Source organism: Lissotriton helveticus, chromosome 3_1 (assembly GCF_964261635.1).
Source record: "Lissotriton helveticus chromosome 3_1, aLisHel1.1, whole genome shotgun sequence".
NCBI classification, from domain to species: Eukaryota; Metazoa; Chordata; class Amphibia; order Caudata; family Salamandridae; genus Lissotriton; species Lissotriton helveticus.
Window position 1 is genome coordinate 625,192,581 of NC_136061.1, and position 22,835 is coordinate 625,215,415.

Sequence of the window (22,835 nt, forward strand, 5' to 3'; positions counted from 1 at the left end):
CATCAGTTTTTCCTCCTGTAACGCACCGTTTACTACCTCTTGTATTAAGTTTGCTCACGATTGTCACTTTTGCCTCATGTAATGTAACTTTTGCTTTTGTAATTTGTTCACTTGTAATGTTCTCTTGTATCAGTTCTGTTCCTATTGTGAAGCGCTCGGACACCTTCGGGTAAAGTCCGCGCTATATAAATAAATAAATAAATAAAATAAATAAAGAGTGTGCTCGCAACTGCGCCTTAGCACCATCACCTCTAGAGGGAGGTATTGTTTTACTTATCTCCACATTACCCATTCCAATGTCTCCCGGCAACAGACACCACAAACAGGGCGAACCAACGCTGCTCCTGGAGCTCAGGGAAACTACGGAGGTCCTGGCAAGTGGCAAAAGGTAGAAATGTGCACTGTGCATGTTGGCACCGCCGTCTCATGAGAGGGCACTGGCCTTTTGAGGGGGATGGACGAGAGGTAGGTCAAACCTGAGCCAAGGTTGAAACTGGGTAAAAAGACCAGCCGAGATCCCAGTAACCGGTAGGAGGAGGGAGGGGCACATGAGACCAGAGTGCAACAATTGAATTCTGGTGTGGTCCAGGCGGGCTGGGAGTGTCTGTGGTCGGTTTTCCGCCGCTATGTTCCCTGTATACGTGCATCAATCGCTCATAATGCGCATGGAGTGATTGATTCATTGGCTTCCCGTTGGGTTCTGTATATCTTGGGCCAATCCATTTCCTTTAGAACTTTCGTTTTGAACTGGGATGTTACTGCATGGTATCTGCAAACCTGCCAACTCCCACAGTGCCACCATGTGTTACACGATTTTGTCTCCCATCACACTGTCACCTGTGAAGAGCCGAAATCACAGGGTGGCAAGGAAAATGAGTGGAAAAAGACTTTAAACAGTGGATTCTCCGCTGATTTTTGGAGGCAGTAACCAGCTGATGTCCATTAAGAAGTGTGAAAACAAACCAGAACATCGCAGACACAGTGGTGTAGCAAGGTCAGGTGGTGCCTGGTGCAGAAAATTTCTGGTCACCCCGGCTTGACAAAATGGCAAAAGTATGTGTTTAAAACACATATTTTTGCCATTTTGTCACCCCCTTCAGAGATGACACCCGGGGTGGCCCCCACCCACCACACCCCCTGCAGAGACAACCTCAATGACAATTTGTTTTAATTTTTTGGGAGGGGCCTGGGGGCCTGGTAAGGGGCAGAGTGCCTCTTAGGTAGCTCTGTGCATGAGGCCCCACTCCCTCCAAGGCACCGCCCTTCCGCACACAGTTGCATTCATTTGTAAGCTGGCAGGTATGTATCTGGTCTTCACTACTGGGACAAGACATTTGCGTTTGCTACTCTCTGGGGTTCCGGTGTCGGCCAGTCTACCACCCTCTTACAGTCTGCCCACATGTCCGTTGGGACAGCCACTTCGAACAACATATCCAAGTCTTCCCATAGCACCTTGGAGATAGTCACAATCCTATCAGAATGTTCAATTTGTCAGGGTTCTCCCTTAATTTGGGTAGTGAATTTGTGAAATGGGAAGAGGAGTTTGCCTAACGGCAAGGTCGGTCTACCTCGAATCTGGTAAACCTGGTTAGAGTCTAGGCAATGATGCTGAACATCCTGTGATTCTGGGCAAATCACCTAATCTCTATATCAACAAGAGGACACTGTTCCTATAGCAGGGTGCAAAAAGTCATCCATGCATGAGGGTGCAAAAAGTCACCCGTGCATTTAAAAAAAAGAGGAGTGAAGCAGGAAGAAAGAAAAAAGGGGGGATCCTAGGTGAAGATGAAAGACCACAATGTGTCTTCTGATGCCCTCACACACCCCAAAGGGTGTCATGCTTCATCATCTGGCAGTTGCTCCACATAGGGCCTGCGCTGCAATTCCCTACGGGTCCCCCGAAGGGTCTCTTTATCGGAGATCTTTTATAGGACTGCCGGATGGTGCATGTGGATGTGTATGATGGGGGTCCAATGAGGGTGATGGAAGTGCGTGTAAGTGAAATAGAGAAGTTAATAAAGGGTAAACATGCAGCGAATGTCTCAATTGTTTACCCTTAGCAGACTCAACTGCTAAATAAAATCTAACCCCAACGGCATACTATGCCTGAGTTTTAGAGGTCATAGGTCAACATGTTTCGCGCCTGCGTTGCCTTAAGGGTCGTTGGCGCTTCTTCAGGACCAGAACTATAAAATGTAAGAGGCACGTAAAAAATGGAATTAAAATTCCCTCTAATTTGATCATGGCGGGCAGTGCCCTGTATACCCATAATCTGGCTACAGCTGCATGATGTAAACTGCTCCTGAATAATACCCTCTAATACGATCAGGGCGGGCAGTTCCCTGTATACTAATAATCTGGTTACAGCTGCATGATGTAAACCGTTCCTGAGTAATACCTCACACTGCTGAGGGAATCCCTCCGCTGGCACATGCCCAGGACGCCCGCGCATTACAGGGATTTAGCCCAGGTGCTGCCTCCTCTACACCTACCCCATCCAAGCGTCTGGCAGACTTTTTGCACCCTGCTATAGGAACGGTGTCCTCTTGTTGATATAGACGTTGGTATAAGGAGCATGGACACTGGACCTTATAAAAAGCTCCTTGGTCCCCCCTCTTTTGTGTAGCAAATCACTTAATCTCCCCGTGCCTAACAAAAATGAATGTGTCCTCAGGTAACGCAACTGGCGCTATGTAAATTGCTCTGATACGCAATACCTTCGGGTCAAGTTTGCGCTATATAAAACTCTGTAAAAAATATATATATAGGTTGACTCAGGAACATGGACCATGTAAATAGCACCCTCCCTGAACTTCCGTTGGGGTACTTCTTCACTGCTACTTCTGTGTCCTCTCCCTTCACTTCCCCTGTTGTTTCCTTCCTCCGTCTTACCTTGAACCTCTCCTTCATTGTTAGTTCTCTGAACATCTCCAGATGACTGCATTCTCTAATGCATTTGATCAGTTCCTTCACATGCCTTCTCAAGCCCTTTTGCCTTAACGTCCTCAAGTCCCTGTCACCAGCCATCATTCGGGCATTACTTCTCGAATTTTTTCTCTGGGTCACATCATACCCACACTCATATGCTAGCTTATCCATATTTGCATACACTTCTGTACCACTCTAACAGCTTCTTTGCCCAAGTAAATCAGTTTGTCCTCAATCTAGTGTCCTAGGAAATTAATCCCACATTTCCCTTGACAATCTCTTCAAGTTCAGTTTTTAGTTGGGCAATGTTTATTCTCTGAGGAACTGATCCACCAGATGCTGAGGCTGCCCTGGGAACTGTGCCCTGTATGGTGGTCGCTGTGGTTCCTCCCATTAGATCTCTGCAAACTAAGAAATTTTGGGACCCTGTGACAACCTGAATGTTTGGAGCAAGCTGAGCTCAGTGTTTGGGGGCTGATAGGGGACTCATACTTGGTTGGTTCATGGATGAAGGGGCACTTACGACCAATGGCATGTGTGCTTCCTGCCTCAGTGCAGCTCAGGGTGCACTAACTTCTATGGGGGTTGGCACAGTGCGTTCGTTCGTTCACTTTCTGCTGGATTTTTTGGGCATATTTCCAGCTCCTGTTGCCCCATTATATGGGGGTAGTCTGGACCTTTAGTAGTTCGTCTGTGAGAGCACCCTCTTCATTACTCTCAGGCTGTAACTCTTCTTTAGGCTTCTTTGGAGTGGCAGGATTCTCTTCACCTAGGGCATCGCTGTCTTTCAGAGGTTAAACACCTAGGGGCAGATTTGCAAGCCCCCTACGCCACCAGTACGTCACTTTTTGTGACGTACTGATGGCGCAGGGGGCTCCTCCATATTTAGAAGGACAGGAAAAGCCACCCTGCGTGACTTTTCCTCTCCTTGTAAATACGGCCCATTCACACGCAGCACTTTGCGTTGACGGGGCGATCCATGGGTGTTGCTGTATGTGTTCCAATCCAGGCAATCACATCTCGGCTCTTAGGCTTTTGCTAGCCTATCCCTGCTCGGGATGTGGAATTCCTATAGCCCGACGCCCAGGACATATTGTTTGGGGTCAAGGGCAACAAGTTTTAATGTGCATTTTGTCCTTGGATAAGCAGGCCCAACCCCCTGCAGCGCAAACCCTTTGGTTGCCAGTTTGCAGTACCGCATTAAGGACCAGGGAAGGGCACTGCCTGCAGTTAAGTTAATATTTGTGTGCATATGTTAATGCTGTTCAAACTTGTAATTATGGTTCATTCATTGAGAGCCTTTATTATTAGGCTGAGCGCTCTCAGTAAATGTTAAGTTCTGACTGCACTACTGACAGTGGTTCCAGTATAACAATGTGGACACACGGTTTCAAAGTTAAGCAATATGAGGCTATGCATAATGCTCCCAGAATGCTCTCTGTTTAGATGCAATTATTCGCAGAAGCTTGAAAGCAAGAATAATGATTCTTTGCTTTCAATATAAAATGTTCCTAAAAAATGAAAGTATGACATTTTTTTTTGCTAAACTACTGTAAAATTTCAGTTACCATTTCTTTTCAGCATAATTTTATAAAATGTGTTGATGCATGCTAGTATTTCAACAAAATATTCATATTAGAAAATCAGTTTAACCAGTTTCAATATGATTTTGGGAAACAAAAATAAACAAGCATTGGCAAAGCCAGTAGGTCTGAAATGGTAGTCAGCTTTTTAGCTTTGGCAATGCGTGATTTGTTTTGACATGAATTTTGTAAAACCTTATTGATGTAAGAGCTGCCGGACCCTCACCAATATAACAAACATTGGCAAAAGAAAAACTTGTTTTTGGTCTCAAAAAAGCACACACTGCCACATTAGTTACTGGCACTGAACAAAACTACTTTGTGTGCTGATATGCTCCTCTTGAAAGAGCAGAAGGCTGTCACTCACCGAAAAGCCAGCTGATACAGAGAGTGAATTTTAATAAACACAAAAGGTCATGGTTAACGCCAGACCAAATTAGGGGCCCAATTATTAAAGAAAGTCTCAAAAGTGCACACAGCCTTGGTATATGTCCTTGCATTAAGGGCAGCTATATGGTTTTCGTGAATTCACAAGAATTGACAGCAGTAGGGCAAGAAATAGTACTCCTAGAAAATATTTGTGAACTGCATTTTATCATGAGCAAATATGCATGTGTAGGTTTGCTCATGCGAACACCTGAGTGTTTGCAAGTTTATTTTCCCTCCAACCACTTTTTTCCCAACTCTGGAAGAAGGTTTACATCTGCCATTGTCAGGAGTAAATTTCTAACATTTCTCAGTATTGGAAAAGATTAGAGAAGAGTTGTTGAAAACCCTTAAAACATGTAAGTTAGTAGGTTTGCACAGACTCAAAAGGACATTCCAACCCTGGAACTATTGTTTACCACTACCTTCAGTCCCAGTATGTAGATCTGCGAAAACGTAGCAACATAAAGGGATTGCTAGTATTCAAACACTGCTATGGTATGAGCCCTTGCATAATCAGAGAGGCTATATAAGAGCTCTTATATAATGAGATTGCTGCCATAATTTGTTCCGCACAACATGGCACCAAAGGGACAAGTGGATTTTGTTACATGACAAATAGATTTATGAAGCATTCTGCCCCATGGACAAGTAGATATTTTAATAAATTCTACACCCCTGTAGTCGGTGTGCTGTCAAACTCTCCTGAACTCTGTTTTCTCTCACTCTCATACAATTTCAACTTTTCTGCTTCTATGTGAAATGAAGTCTATACAAAAACTGCTTTACTCAGAACAACACTCATGCATTAACAGAGGTTCGACCTGCGGAGGTTGTGCCCACTTCAGTGCATTAATTAGTACACCACCACAAACAAAGATATGTCCCTATCTTGGTGTTACTGATAGCACTTCACAGTACACCTTAGCTAAGCAGACAATATAACAATCTGAAAATTTCTGAGTTACACCTAAGGTATCTTTTTCCAGTGCAAGTCACGACAAGCACTTTATACAGCATGATCTTCAATCACCCTCAAAGAGCATTAAAGAAACAATGACCAACAACTCTATGAATCCGAGAGTCAAAGCAACATCATAGGTCAATTCAAAACCCGTCCAATGCATTTCAACATTTCACCTCACACTACAACTCGCAACATACACCTCTTCTCATTTGCACTCATTTATACACCAATGGTCCCTATTGATACTCAAATTGTTGTTTTCGGTCTACTGGTCAGCCACCTGGTCTCCTCACAGCCATCATCGGTCAGAATTGGGGCATTGACTGAGTCAATTTGGACCTGGGGGTGCAACCACCTGTACCATGAACGAACAGTTCTCGGATGGATAAGATGGCAGTCGCCTTCTTGTGAGGCTCCGATAAAATCCGAGCCCATCCTGCATCATCCTGCATACCTCCAACTCACGAGTCCCCGTAAACTGCGGGGAAGAACCCCTGTCCGGCACTTATATCTGCGGGGTACCGAAGCAGCTGCCTGCTGGAGCTGGCGATCGTTATGTGACCAGTCAGAGGCACCAGGAAGAAAGGCCTACTCCCGAATACCACAAGACTCACGTCTGGCTCGGCTCTGGGTGCCTACAGAGCCCTTCCCCGGCCGCTTTAAATACCTGCCCGGGGGCCCACGGTGCTCATCGCCTGGATCCCATGACACACCAGGAGAGGTGCTGGCATTACTGGAGGACCATGGCTGTGATGGTGCCAGACGGCTACTTTCCTAGTTGTGGTGCGGCCATTTTGCCATAGACTGCGCAGAGGACTTGATACATGTGGAGCGGCACAGGAGGAGAGCGGACCACTGATCCCATAAACCTGCCTCTGCCCATACTCTGTGAAATGGGACTTCCTTGCTGGGTATAAGTAGATGGGCTCTCCACCGCTTGCAGTGTGAGAATGCATGTTAAGGACTGCGGTCTTGGAGGTCAGCCGGGATTGAGGCCTGGAGCGGCCTCAGCCTGCTGGACGAGTGGGACAGAGGTGCCTGTGGTAGAATAGTGCGGCGCTCTTGAGGGGTGCGTCAGAGGGGGGATCTGGCTGGTAACAGTGACCTGCACTGGGACTGGAAATGGGGGATTGCAGCACTGGTCCCGTCGGGGACCAGGGTGGTCATTGCTCTAAGCAGGTGAGGGCTGCCTTGGGCCCAGGAAGATATCACCTAGGCGCGATGCCTTCCACGAGACCAATGGTGAGGGGACCACAATGGTCTGGCTATGCTATGACCCTAGGACATTAACAAGCACTGTGCCATATGTCTGTATGAACTGAGGACTCCCTCTGAATGATAAGAGTGGCAGGGGGTCCAGCAGAAGCATGTTACCCATGTGAACCTGAAGACGGAGATGTGATTGCCCCGGGGTGTGGCCCATCGTCGGGTGCTTGAGGGAAGTCGCACATCAGGCAGTTCTGAGAAGTGACTGGCTGCCCCGTGGCCAGAGTGAACATTGAGATGTGGTCATGGAGAAGGTCTTCAGCCTGCACTGCCTGCACATAACAAGATGCATCCGTGCCTCTTGTGGGCAATTGAAGTGCTGCTTCTGAGTGCGAGGTACTGGGGTAAACTGTATTGGCACTAACACTTACTGAGTGCCCAATCTGCGTGGGCTGGCCTCCCATGAGCTCTCCTGAAGAATATTATTTAATTGGTGTTGAAGATGGGCGTAGGGGCGGTGGGTAATTGCAGCCTGGGAGTGCTGTGTGGTGCTGGGTGTCTCCCCTCTCGACCCGCTTGATTTCCATACGGGACCCTTGACGTCGTGCCTAGTGACTGTACTTCCTCGTCTTGGACCCCTAGACACAGTGGATGGCTGCCTATGGGGCATGATTAGGCCAAAGTACTCCAGGCCATCGCCCCCTCAGAAATCAATTATGGCTATGCTGGCTGCCTCCCCCGCAATGGTGGACCTCATCCGTCAACTAGAGAGTACTCTCGAAAAGCACACTGGAATGTTCGACAGGGTGTTCTAGGCCATTCAGGACTCTAAAAGTTCTGTGGATGCTCAACTCGGGCCATCCAGATGGAAACTGGCATTCTGCTGGCATATCACGCCAAGCTCGCGTAGAGAGTTGCTGAGGCGGAGTCCTCCCTGACCTCTATGTGGTTCTCCCTGGTGGCTGAATGGGAGCAACTAAAACTCTGGAAGACTGAAGTGCGAGACCTCAAGGGGAGAGCAGAGGATGCGGAACGGGTTCAAAGCACAGCAACATTCGCTTCCTGGGCTTCCCAAGAGAGCAGAAGGCCTCAACTTGGAGCACTTTATCAAAGATTGGCTATCACAGATGATTTTGGCCAATCATATTTATGGGTTTTTCCCCTAAGAAAGAGTGCAATGCATCCTTGGCTGCTCGCCTGTCCCGGGGGCACCACCATACCCAGTGATTCCGTGTCTGCTCAGATACATGGACAGAGATCTGATCTTGCTGGTGTTTCATGCAAAGGGCCCCTGTACCAATAATGGGAACACCATCACTGACTATACGGCAGAGTATAAAGATGTCGCAAAACGTTTAGAGCTGTGAAGGTGTAACTGCAGAACCTGGGACTGCCATATGCCCTGCTCTTTACTGTGAGGCTCAGGGTAGTTGACGCAGACGCAACTCACTTCTTTTCTGCCCCAGACATGGCGGTGCACGAAAGGAGTTCAAGACCAGTTGGTAACGGAGGGAGATGACCTACAAGGCTGGTCTGATGGGGGATCCAAACTCAACTGCCGCCCACACAGATCTTAATCACGTCTATCTTATGACCAAGCTGCAAAAGAATGAGCTTAGGTGGTAGCAGAGGTCTTGCTTCATGGTGTTAAACGATTTCAAGTGCTGGCAATAGACAATGACCAGGAATCTGTGCGTGGTGCATCTGATGATTCAGTGTCCTTGGACTGAGACTCCACCATTGAAGCGGTGAGGTTACCTCGTAGAGAATTTTCAGACCAGTGACTCCTACTACACTCGTGCATGAAATGATTTGCACTTGTGCTGGAGAGAGGCAGATGGTGCTGTGGTCATTTTGTGAGCAATTGGAGGTCATGTTTAACTGTGGGAAAACTCTGGAGCATTTATGCTCTATGTAAGGGTCTGGGGTACCATCAGACCTTACTTCACATGCCTATTGGCTCCACCCTCAAGGACTTCCGCAAGGACTGTTTGGCATTAAAGTCACATTTTAGTTACATGGGCCATATGTATGAAATTTCCATTTTGCATTTCCTAAATAGCAAATCCCAAGAAATCACTATTTAAGAAATGGAATGTACAAAAATAGAAATTTCCTAATAGGGATTCTTACAAAGAAGTAATTGCTATTAGGAAATCGCAATTTAGGAAATGCTAAACGATTCGTTCCTATGGGCCTACAGATAGGTTTGAATGGTATTGCATTTTCAAATTTGCAATTTCCTAATAGGAATCACAGATTAGGAAATGCAAAACCAAGGGTGTCTATGAGTCTAAGCCCCCCCTTAATTCACCCCAAAAAATGTGGTGCGCATGTAAAGCGCATAATTTATTTATTTTATTTATTTAGTGTTTTCTATAGCGCGAACATGACCCAGTGTAGGGTATCAGAGTGCTTTACAGTAGCGTTTCATCAGTCATTAATGTTTCACACTTAAGTTTAGCATATAAACATATATACATTCAATAATACAATTGCAATGGCACAGTTAAAAAACAGGATCATCTACTGTGTGGAGTTGCGAACGGTTGAGTAGATTCTGGCATGGCGTCTGGAATGGGTTGGACGAGGCGCTGGGTTGGGTGCTCCCACGCACGCCGCGGTTGCTGCATGTGCTAGAGGGGGTGAGAGGCAACATATACAAGAGACACCTGCTCTTGCTGGGCCTTACTGTGGCCAAGAGAGACATTGCAAGGGCATGGAAGAACCCGCAGGCCCCATCGCTCGTAGCATGGAAGAGGGGCCTAGATTTCTGTATGGGGATGGAGAAACCCCTATTCCTGGCTCGGGGCTGCCCTAGCAAGCATTTCAAGATTTGGAAAAGATGGGCAGACTATAGGGGTATTTGGTTGGAGCCACCAGCGGAACCAGACCCTGATCTTGAGGCTTGAGTCCGCTCTGGTCTGGACTGTGTGTGTATATAGGACAGGACAAGTTGAGTACCGTGCAGGGGGGAAAGGGTTCCGGGTGGGATGGAGTCTGGGATGGTGGGGGGGGGATGGGAGTTGGGAAGGGGAAAGTTGAGTTGTGTGCATTGATCCCGATGCTTTGACTATGAACAAAATGATGGATTACGTTATGGTTTATGTATACTGGTGTCCTGCAGTTACCTCTGGGGTACAAGGGTCTGCGACCTTTTTATGTGATCTACCAATAAAAATGTGTTTTCAAAAAAAAAACAGGATCATCTTTTAGCATGACCCAGTGTGGGGTAGCAGAGCTCTTTAAAATAGTGTTTCATCCGTCATAATGTTTTACACTTCAGTTTAGCATATAGACATATATACATTCAGTAATAAAATTGGGCAGTTTATAGAAAGCAGGCCTCCAATATAGTCTTTATGGAAGAAATTTGCTCATATAGTACGATTTTGCTTCCTTTTTGAAGGTTGCAATGGATGTAATTCTTCTGATGTTTAGTGGGAGTGCATTCCAAATTCTCGGTGCTGCTCCTGAGAATGCTCGGTCATAAGTCTTTTTCTTGCAGAAGGGAGCCGGTTTCAAAAGAAAGTCTGATTTGCTCCTAGAAGGTCGGTTACCTCCGGATGGCGTAGGTTTCTGGTCCAGGTAACCTGGAGTTTTGTGGTGTATTGCATTATGAGTGATGCATGCCAATTTGAATTGAATTCTTGCTTCGAAAGGCAGCCAGTTTAGCATTTTCAAGTGAGGGGAGATGTGGTCGAATTTTTCGAATCCTTCTATCAGCCTTGTGGCGGCATTAAGACAAGCTTTCAATGGGGCAGTTGAGATCTTATGGAGTCCAGCCAGGGTAGTGCACCCTTATTCGATCCTTGATATGACCAGCGCTTGAACTGCGGTTTTAAGATCTGTTTTGTTCAGGAACGGTTTAAGTTTTCGCAAATAGCTCAAGTGGAACCTGGCATTTTTTGCCATTGTATTAATATGTGCTAACATGTTCAGGTTTTTATCTAGGGTAATTCCCAGTGATTTGGTGGAATCTACAATCTTTGGAGTACAGTTTAGAGCAGTGATAAGGTTGGTCCATTCTGTTGAATTTAGTTTGCTTTTATGTGGTGTAATCAGTAGGAATTCGGTTTTCTGTGGGTTTAGTTTCAGGTGATTGGTTAGCCATTGGAGGGTTCTTGATAGAGCATGGTTCATGGTCTTAATCTCTTCTGTTGATGCGACTTTGATGTACAACTGAGTGTCATCCGCATACATGTGGAAAGCTATGTTTGCTTTTTGGGTCTCGCTGGCAATGCATCCGCAAGGATGCATGTGTCCAGCTGGAGACGTATAGCGATCAGTCTGGGGGGAAGGAGGACAAGAGGGTGTACGAGCTTTTTCTCCTGGATTCGTGTGCGTGAACGCGCACGTCGCGTCCCGCACCGTACACATGCGCGCGCAGACAGACACTCGCTCACACACACACCCCCTCCCCCACAGTCACACACACGCACTCCAAGACACATACACACACACGCACGCACACACACATACACAGCCCCCGCACGCGCGCGCGCGCGCACACACATGCCCCCCCCCCCAGCTCAGCAACCCACTCACCGGCTTCCTTCGTGCGGCGGCTCTCCTCAGCTGCAGGGCCCGGCAGCAGGACTCTTCTTCCCTCCTTCGGCACCGGGGCGCAGGGTAGGCTCCTGCCTGCTCCGGTGCTCCAAACAATCGCGGCTCTTCCGTGGGAGGCGGGGTAGGCTCCCGCCCTCCTACTTCCTGTTTCCGGTTGTCGCGCCGGCCTGCCTGACTTCCTGGTTGCAGGCCGGCAGAGTGACGCGGATGTTTGATTTGCGGTATTTATTTATTTATTTATTTATTTATGCATTTTTATATAGCGTGGACTTTACCCGAAGGCGGTATTTATTTATTTATGTATTTATGCATTTTTATATAGCGCGGACTTTACCCGAAGGCGGTATTTATTTATTTATGTATTTATGCATTTTTATATAGCGCGGACTTTACCCGAAGGCGTCAGAGCGCTTCACATTAGGAACAGAAATGAAACATAATGAGAAACATTACAAAAGAACAGGTTGCAAAAACATACGTTACTTACATAAGGTAATAGTGACAATTGTGAGCAAACAAAATACATGAGGTAGTAAAAACTATGAGCAACCAAAAATACATGAGGTAGTAAAGGTAATAGTGACAATCGTGAGCAAACAAAATACTTGAGTAAAAATTGTGAGCAACCAAAATACATGGGTAGTAAAGGTAATAGTGACAATCGTGAGCAAACAAAATACTTGAGTAAAAATTGTGAGCAACCAAAATACATGAGGTAGTCAAAAGTGCACAAGAGGAAATGAAAGTGACAAGTGTGCAGTTATAAGAGAAAACAGAGTATAATTAGAGGTATAGTCCTGCAATAAGTGCTAGACACTCAGGCTCAGGAACAAGCGTTACATGGGCAAGGTGGCACTTGTGCAAGTATCAAAGGCAAAGACATGTGAGAGGTAGCAGCCGTGTGTTGCAAGGGCAGAGTGGTGTGTGCATGTTACAAAAGGGCACCGAACACCAGTACATGGAAAATACTGCAAAAAGGCAGACCCTCCAATCACAGGCATACACTGGGAAGGCACTTCCATGGTCATGGAAAGTAGAAATTATCAGTAGTGGGAAGTCTTCCTCACAAATAGCAAGAGGCCGTGAATTACTTTTGGAGGTGTCTCTGGAGGAGGAGAACTTTGAGGTCCCTTTTGAAGGCCTGGGAGGAGGCGGTGGTCCGGAGCTTTTTTTGTCCTCTCGCGGTTTGTAAATACAAAACATATTGCATTACAAATGCTATAGGTATCACATTTGCGAAAGTTATAACTATTGGCATTGTAAATGACGAGCTATTAATTTAGCTATTTAAAAAAAAAGAAACATAAATAAAAACTTTGCCATTTACAATACCAATAGCTCAAACTTTCCTAATGCGAGACCTATTGCATTGCAAATGCTTGTTGTAGTATGTCTGTGAGTGGTTCAACGTATAGGTTGAATAGCGCCGGTGAGAGCGTTGTTCCCTGTGGAACACCGATTGTATTATTTGTTGGGCCAGAAAGGATTTGGTTGACCATGCATTTTTGTGATCTGTTCTTAAGAAAGGAGCTGAACCAATTGAGGACTGTACTCTCTAGGCCCATTCTGTTTTTCATCCGATTTATAATTTTTTCATGGTTCAACGTGTCGAACGCGGATGACAGGTCCAGCAAGATTAGTAGGCAGGTTTCATTGTGGTCAAGAGCCAACAGTGCAAAATTGCAGTTTATGTGCTATGTTTTGGACGGAAGCCTGATTGACAAACATTTAGCAGGTTGAACTCAGAAATGTGTAGACTCAATTGTTGTTGGACACATTTTTCCAGAACTTTGGCTAACATGGGGATGTTAGTTACAGGTTGGAAATTGTTTGGAACAGAGGGGTTCTCTGAAGGTTTTTTTTAGCAAAGGGATGACTTGTCCTGTTTTAAGGCAGGCTGGGATTTGTCCTTGTGACAATGAGGCATTTATGATCTTTGTCCAAAATGGGATTAACAGGTGGTTTAAGGAGGACCAGCATTTTGCTGGTAAGGGATCATTATAGTGGTTGTTGGGTTTAGTGGTCGACATGATCTTTGAGATGTCTAATTCACTGACCACTTTAAAATCTGACCATCTGGCATTGTTTTTAGGTTTCTTTACTTCTTGTTGAACCAGTTCTTCATCCTCCGAATCCATCGTACTTTCAATGTCTTCGGCTGCTTTTTTTAATTTCCTCTCCAAAGAGTCAGCTTTATCTGTAAAGAAGGTCGAGAAATCTTCACTATTTAGGCTATTAATGTTGATGGCTGGTGCTACTTTAGCAGATTTATTAGATTGTTCTTTAAGAAGATCAAAAAGTTTCCTGGGTCTATTTACTGCATTGTCCAGTTCTTTCCTGAAAAAGTATTTTTTAGATTTAATAATGCTTTTATTGTAAGCCTTCCTCGATTGTCTTAGTAGGGTTAGGTGAGGTGAGGAAGGATGTTGTCGCCATTTGCAATCTGATAGTCTCATTGATCTTCTTTTGGTTACTTGTAAATCTAATGAACAGCGTGCAGGTATTTTTTCCATATTAGTTCCTCGAGTGTCCCTCATCCATTTTTTTGGTTTAGCAGCTTGTGAGGAAGATTTGGTTTTCTTGAAGGGAATTTCGAATGTGATTATATGGTGATCGGACCAGTCACATGGTGTGATTACAATGTTCTCTATCGCTTTCTCTTTAGCTATGATCCAATCTAGGGTGGATCCTTTAGAGTGGGTGGGGAGATTACATCCTTGGACTAACGATTGCTCAACCAGGAAGGTTTTAACGATGTTAGTTTGACTATCTTCCTGATCTTCCCAATGGATATTAAAATCTCCTAAGAAGATATCGTTAGATTGCGGGTTGGAGTTGGTGGTAATGATATCTATTAGCTGGTCTATGAATTTGGTCTTTGTACCTGGGGGGGTGGTAAAGAGCGTGAAGTTTACAGTTTTGGTTATCATCTGATTTACGTGACATGTCCATATATTCACAAGACTCTAATGGTTCAGCTTGAATTTTTGTGATGGAAATGTTTGATCTGTGAATGCAGGCGATACCTCCACCCCTTCCTCCATTTCTGTCCTGTCTCATAATCTGGTAGTTCGGTGGGACTAACAGGTCTAGACATGGCGAGGACGAGTCCGATAGCCATGTTTCAGTTAAGATGGTAACATCTATTTCCTGGTTTAGTATGATGTCTGCTATGTCAGCCGCGTGTTTATTTGCTGAACGACAGTTGAGTAGTAAATACCCTAGGGGCATGTTCGCTACATGACACTTTAAAAAAATACATATTGGGTGCATTTTTTTTTTTTAAATTGCACAGGTTTACCATTGACTTGGAGTTGATTGTAATAGCATTTCCTAAATATCCATTTTGCGTTTAGGAAATGCTTTGTACATGTGCTTAGGAATCGCAATTAGGAATCCCTGTTACGTATCTCTCTCTTCCTTTGTACATACAGAAAGGCAATTTAGCATTTCTTAACAAACTGAAATTGCGATTCGCTCCATTAAGAAATACTTTGGGCCATATGTATCAATAACCTGATTTGCCATTTTCAAATAGCGATTTTTTAGAAATCGCTATTTGAGAATCGCAAATAGGGATGTATGTACAAAATCACAATTTTTTTGCGATTTCTTAGTATTCCTTAATTGCGATTAGCAAATTGCGAATCGCAATTAAGTAATACTTTCCCATTCATTTCTATGGGCCTAAAGGCCCATAGGAATGAATGGGAAGTTATTCTCAATTTGCGATTCGCAATTTGAGAATCGTAATTGAGAATAATTTCAAGGGTGCAGGGGTGTCCAAAGGACACCCTGTTGCACCCCTGAAATAAGCATGGGTGCCCAATGGCGCACATACATGCCTTAAGGGCAGGTATGTGCTTCACATTGCACTTTGAAAAATTTGAAAAAGTACATTTTTCAAGGAATTCGCAAATTACCACCAACTTGAAGTTGGTGGTATTTTGCGATTCCTTAGGGCCAATTTGCATTTTTTTTATGCTTCTTACATTGCATTTAAGGAATTGCAAAATTTGCGATTCCTTAAATGGAATCGCAAAAAAAGGAATCGCAAATTTTGCGATTCCTTATTTTGCACCAGATTTCTTTGATACATACCATTTAGCACTAATGCGTTCGCAAATGCCGAAATTCGGCGAATTTCGGTGTTTGCGAATGCATTAGTGCTTGATACATATGGACCTTTATCCTTTTGTACCTATGGCCATAAATGCCAAGTTGGGGAAATTGTGATACAATGCCGTTTGTGTCCAAGCCAAGGGAGTGGGTGTTAATGTTTTGCTTTGTGTTCTGTTTTTAGCTGGGACTGGGTGGGGCAGAGGGAGGATAGATGGGGGGATATGTTTATGGTGCTGCTGAAATGCATTAACACGCCTCCTTGTAGGGGCTTTTCACATGCTCTATGGCTGCCGCCTACATCGCACTGACAAGGAACAATAGGGGTATGGCATCTCCTGTACACCATCATAGTAAATATGTGTACCTCAGGCAGAGACACATACACATAGCATGTCTGCAAGAGACCCACTTTACAGCCACTGAATTAAATAAAGTATCCAGGCGATGGAGTGGACCGTAGTTTGGCACTGGGTACTCAGCATTTGCAAGAAGGGTTAAGTTTGTGCAAAACTGAACTGTGGTGGACCCTGACGGCCGTTTTTATTATTGGAGGGTGCATTAGATGGGCGCTCATTGTCATTCATCTTGTTCTACGTGCCCAATACACTTCAGGGTGACTTTCTGTGCACATTTTTCCCAGGTGTGCTCAGCTCTAGGCCCCTAGTCTCTGGGGAGGGGATTTTGATTGCGTGCATTGCACCGCTATGAATAGATCGGTACCCTCCCTACCTGGGACATAGAGCCTACAGGCAACCAAATACTTCAGATTATGGGCATCCACAATAGCACAATATTTGGCAATTGGGGCACCTGAGAGATGCAGATTACTGCTTATATGCTCTGGGACACTAGGTACACACCAGAATAGATTATATTTTTTGTAATGCAGAGTTCTAGTTAATGTACAATGCTCAGAAGACTTGGGCACTGGGCAGGACATTGTCTAACCACAGTCCACATAAGGTGACCTTTAGCTGGGGGAGAGGACAGGGTGCCGATACTGACCTGGCGATTGCGGATGGAGGCCCTATTAGATACAGCATACAAACATACCATCAGTGCACACCTACATCACTATTTTGAGGAAAAATAGGACTCCGCAGGATTCAAGGGCATAGAGCAGGATGCCAGGAAGGTGGTCATGAGGAGACACTGCGATAAGTCTTCCTGGGGGGAACGGGCATCCCTCCTTCATAGTGTATTAGCATTAGAGGCATATCTCCATGCCACTGAACTGGAAGCGGTTACAGTGGTTGAGGATCGTTCGACGCGGCAAGACCCTAGGGGTCAAAATAGGGAGGAAACTTGCCACCTTAAAAACATCGACTGCAAGGCGTCCCTGGCTCGGCAACATGCAGATGAGGATAAACCTGACAGCACATTGGCTTTGCTCCTGAGTTCCGCGGTCCCTAGGACTATCGTTGGGACAATTCGATCTCCCACTGGGTAGGTCATGAACTCTCAGGCAGATATCTACGAGGGCCACCTTCCAAAACATACGTTGACGTGCCTCATCATTGGTGCAGTTGAGGGGTTCTCAAGAGCACCGCACCCTGTGGTCTCCTTGGACTTCGAAAAAGCTTTTGAGACCTCAGGTGGTCATACTGATTTCTTATTCTGGAATCCTTGGGGATGGTCCTCGAGTTCCTGGGTTGGATTAAGCTCTTATACATGACATCCCGAGCCGGAGTGCAGATGGGATGATGATATGTTGTCAGTTTGACATTGGCAGTGGTGCTCCCTCTTCCTTGTGATTTTTGCACTGCACTGGCCAAGGAACCTCTGGCCGTCTTCCTGTAGGCAAGGGGCCTGGACAGGGGCATAGCGATGTGACCCTAGTGGCACACAGTCTCACTATATGCGGACAATGTTCTGGTCTATTTACAGAACCCGGGACAAGAACTGCCCACTCTTTTTGGTCTTTTAGATCTTTTTGGTGATATAGCAGGACTTCGAGGGAGCTGGAGTATGCTCAGTATTTTCTCCTGCGGATGGTGGAGTGTGCTGAATCCAACCAGCTGCTTTGGCAGATCAAAACATTCCGCTACCTTGGAGTGAACATATACCACACACACAAGGACCTCCTTGACGGCAATCATGGTAGAGCCTTTGCAGCATTCCGTGGGTTTCTGGACATGCCTGCCTTTGTCGCCTATGGGCCGGGCCTTCATTGAGAAAATGTTAATACGACCACAGCTCCTTTATTTCTTTGCAGTGGTGCCTGTGATCCCCACAGGGCCTTTTCGGGGACTTAAGGAGGTAATCTCGGACCTGGTGTGGGATGGTGCACGTAAGCGAGTAACTATTTATGTACTTCAGTGTCCATTAAATGGGGGTTGTCTGGGAGTGCCTGATCTTGAGCTCTACTTCATGGCATAACAGCTACAGTGGCTCATGCGCTAGCAGAAGACGCAATGGTTGAGGGTAGATTGGTCTGGGAGGAACTCAATGGGATAGGCATACTGAAGTGGCTGTTACTACCTATGCTATAGTTAAATAAAAGCAACATATTGAGAGTATAGTGGGCAAAGCATTTGCTGTGAAGAGAAAACATTTTATCCTAATATTGAACAGAATGAAGATACTAGACAACAGTACTATGCATGAGGAAAACAACATTAAGGAAAAGTAATTTTTGTAAAGTTTTTAGAGATGAATGGATGCACACTTCTAGCCCAGAACCATATTTTAATGATGAGAGCTATTTGCAAGAGAACACAGTGCACACAGTTGACACAAGTGGTTATTGCTATGAAGTAAAATATGGTACTACAATAGAAAAAGAACAGATAGTTCCTATAAATGTAGAACAGGTGATAGCTGAAGAAGTACAAGGAAGTGCCTAAAATGAAAGTGTGTCCTCATGTAACGTAACTGGTGCTATGTAAAGCGCTCTGATACCTGATTCGGTTCGGGTCTAGTTCGCGCTATATAAAACTCTGCAAAAAAAAAAGGCGTAAACAGGCTCCTTTGTACAAGTGGAAGTGTAGCAGTATTTGTACTGTCCGTCAGGAATCAATTTATGAATTAAAAACGTTCCTAAGAGAATTTTCATAGAGAAGTTTGAAGCAGAAAATCATAATGCTGCAAGGATTAGATCCATGCAAAGTTAGAAAATACACTAAATTACAAGTTCATTCACTGGCATGTCTTTCAAAGAAAGTGTGCAAAAGTACTTTTCATCACTTTAGAATGTTATCTGTACATCATTCTAAAATGCGAAATTTTTGTCAGGAGACTTTATGATGTAAAAACTCCAACTTTATGCTCATGAGATATGAATAGAGCTTTATTACAAGGTACTAGGGCGGAGGTTGAGAACGTTTGTGAAGACATTCAGTTGTATTTCTTTGGTCCTGAAGAAGAGTATAGGGAAAAAGAGGAGGTAGTGACTAGAGATGTGGAGCAACAGGCCCCAGAGATTAGTACTGAATAATTAGGAAAAAGAGATAGGCAAGTTCAATGCGCTATCTCTTGAGAAACCTGAGTATGTTTGTATTTGTTGTTGCAGCACTCACTACAAAAACCAAGCTGTGCAGTTCTATTTTCTAAAACTGAGCAAAATAACAGAGATGAGTGGCAGAAATGTGCATATCTGTTTGCAGAACTATGCTTTGATTTAGGCACAGAGCAAACAATCTGTTAGTATTGTTATGATAAGTTAGAGGATAATAAAATGCCAGCTAAAGCAATTCATAATAGATTAGACTTGGTACCAATTCCAGAAGAACTTGAACAATTAAATGTGTATGAATCAATTCTAATACAAACTGTCCATCCATTTCAAGCAATAGTTCGAATGGAACCTGAAACAGGGAAGCTACCACCAACAGAAATACAAAAAGGATTTAAAGGAAGAGTTATCTATTTACCTTTGGATTTTCCCGAAACCTTTGACACTGTGGGTGTTGAAAGAGATGTAGATGAATCACTGATACTTCTAGTGAATTGAGTGGTCACCAAAAGTAAAAGAAATCTGGCAAGAGTTAGTGGATGTGAATAAAGTTAACAAAGCCTCATTATACTTGAATGAAAATAATGTTTTTTTACAGTAATGTTGATATTATTGGAGATATAAGTTGTATTGATGATGAAGCACTACAAATAAAATAAAGTGGGTAAGGAGAAGTCAGGAGACATATGAGCACTACAGTATCCATCCACTTAATTCAAAAGAAGTTGTTGGGAATGCTACTGATCTATTTCAAATGAAACAAGCTCGAGGAGTTCCAATGAGTGTGTGAGAAAAACATTAGAGGCCTGCTGCTTTCCACACCTATTTCCCACATGCTTACACTAACACACCAGACACCCATTCATACACTTACACACCCAGGCACACACAGATACATACATTGACACATCTAAGCACACAGTCTTGTATGCACTAACATACACAAACACCAATTCATACACTAACACACCCAGGTGCACACTGACACTTACATGAAAAGACATATGCACACACAAACATGGACTAACACACCCAGTCACACACTGATACATGCACTGACACACCGAGGCATACACTGAGGCATTCACATAGACTAACACACCCACACATATACTCATACATACACTAACACACTGAAACGCACACTGATATATCCACTGACACACCAGGCACACACTCATTCATACAGTAGCACACCTAGACACAATGATAATTGTACTAGCACATATAGGTAGACACCAATGCATACACTAATACAATCAGGGACAGACCAATTCATATACTAACAAACCTAGACACATACTCACTCATACACTGACACACCCAGGATCAGATTTATACATACAATGACACACTCAGGTACACAGTTCTACATACACTAACACAACCAGGCACACAATAGTACATTCACAAACACACCCAAGTAGACGCTCATGCATACACTAATACACTCATCCATACACTCATAGATACACTGGTGCAACCAGACACACACTCATTTATACACTAATACATCCATCTACTCACTAGTGCACACAGTGAAATACAGAGGCACACAATAGTAAGGAGACAGACACAGCTCTTTATGGAAAATATTTAGATCCAGACACTCCTGAGGCACAGCTGGGAGCTTAGTTTAACGTGCAAAAGCCGATTTTTTAAAAACTGTGGTAACGTGTATATTTTAATTCAGCCCACTCCTACCTCGATTCTGGGGCTTCTGTTTGCATCCCTGACCCCCGCGCAGCCGAGGTAAACGCTGCCGCGGGACAGGTTTTTCCCCACTTGCCGCCATTAGCGAGCCTGACCTCAGGCCACGCCCACCTGTACGAGGCCACGCCCCCCCCCCCGACTACATAACAGAGCTGACTTTGAGCTCGCCCCCAGATCCAGACACTCCTGAGTCACAGCCGGGAGCTTAGTTTAACGCGCAAAAGCCGATTTTTTTAAAACTGTGGTAACGTGTATATTTTAATTCAGCCCACTCCTACCTCGATTCTGGGGCTTCTGTTTGCATCCCTGACCCCCGCGCAGCCGAGGTAAACGCTGCCGCGGGACAGGTTTTTCCCCACTTGCCGCCATCAGCGAGCCTGACCTCAGGCCACGCCCACCTGTACGAGGCCACGCCCCCCCCGACTACATAACAGAGCTGACTTCGAGCTCGCCCCTAGATCCAGACACTCCTGAGGCACAGCCGGGAGCTTAGTTTAACGCGCAAAAGCCGATTTTTTAAAAACTGTGGTAACGTGTATATTTTAATTCAGCCCACTCCTACCTCGATTCTGGGGCTTCTGTTTGCATCCCTGACCCCCGCTCAGCCGAGGTAAAGGCTGCCGCGGGACAGGTTTTTCCCCACTTGCCGCCATCAGCGAGCCTGACCTCAGGCCACGCCCACCTGTACGAGGCCACGCCCCCCCCCCCCGACTACATAACAGAGCTGACTTTGAGCTCGCCCCCAGATCCAGACACTCCTGAGGCACAGCCGGGAGCTTAGTTTAACACGCAAAAGCCGATTTTTTAAAAACTGTGGTAACGTGTATATTTTAATTCAGCCCACTTCTACCTCGATTCTGGGGCTTCTGTTTGCATCCCTGACCCCCGCGCAGCCGAGGTAAACGCTGCCGCGGGACAGGTTTTTCCCCACTTGCCGCCATCAGCGAGCCTGACCTCAGGCCACGCCCACCTGTACGAGGCCACGCCCCCCCCCCCCGACTACATAACAGAGCTGACTTCGAGCTCGCCCCAGATCCAGACACTCCTGAGGCACAGCCGGGAGCTTAGTTTAACGCGCAAAAGCCGATTTTTTAAAAACTGTGGTAACGTGTATATTTTAATTCAGCCCACTCCTACCTCGATTCTGGGGCTTCTGTTTGCATCCCTGACCCCCGCGAAGCCCAGGTAAACGCTGCCGCAGGACAGGTTTTTCCCCACTTGCCGCCATCAGCGAGCCTGACCTCAGGCCAAGCCCACCTGTACGAGGCCACGCCCCGAATACCCCCATAAGAACATGTGCTTCCCACGTACGCGCAGCGGACGGGCGCAGCGGACGCGCCGTCTGCGCGCCTAAGGCAAGCCCGTCTGGGCCCGTCCGGGCCCAGCCGGCCCTAGGCCCAGTCACTATGCCCGACTCTCCCGCTGGTCGACCTACCTACATCAGAGACAGGCTCCTTGCACTCAACCCCTCGAAAAACTCCATGTGTAACTATATCTATTCAGGAGAAAAACCTTTTACTAACTGTGACCTCTGCAATCCGGCCCCTACCGTCGTAGAATGCCACGGCCTACAGCTCGGCCTCCTTAACTGTAGGTCCCTTCCTAAACATTCTCACGAAATTAACCTCCTGGTACATGATCATGCCATCGATATTCGGTTCCTCACGGAAACTTGGCTCACCCCCTGCTCTGACTCTGACATTGTCAATGCTCTACCACCTGGCTACCAAATCCACTCACAGAATAGACCTCTCGGCAGAGGAGGCGGCCTGGCAATAATCTTCAGAGAGCAATTCTCCTGCAGAACCAACGATGGTAATATCGACGACTGCGAAAGTTGCTACTTTGCCTTACAGCTATCTCCTGT

At 45.5% G+C, this 22,835-nt stretch overlaps 1 protein-coding gene across 1 annotated transcript in view; it reads left to right on the forward strand.

Moving 5' to 3' along the window:
* Positions 1 to 263: 263 nt before the first annotated feature.
* LOC144824682 (uncharacterized) overlaps positions 264 to 22,835 on the forward strand; it is a 151,455-nt gene continuing 128,883 nt past the window's right edge. Inside the window, exon 1 of the mRNA XM_078683716.1 lies at positions 264 to 388. The gene's annotated coding sequence lies outside the window, so the exon portion shown is untranslated. The remainder of the gene's footprint in view (positions 389 to 22,835) is intronic.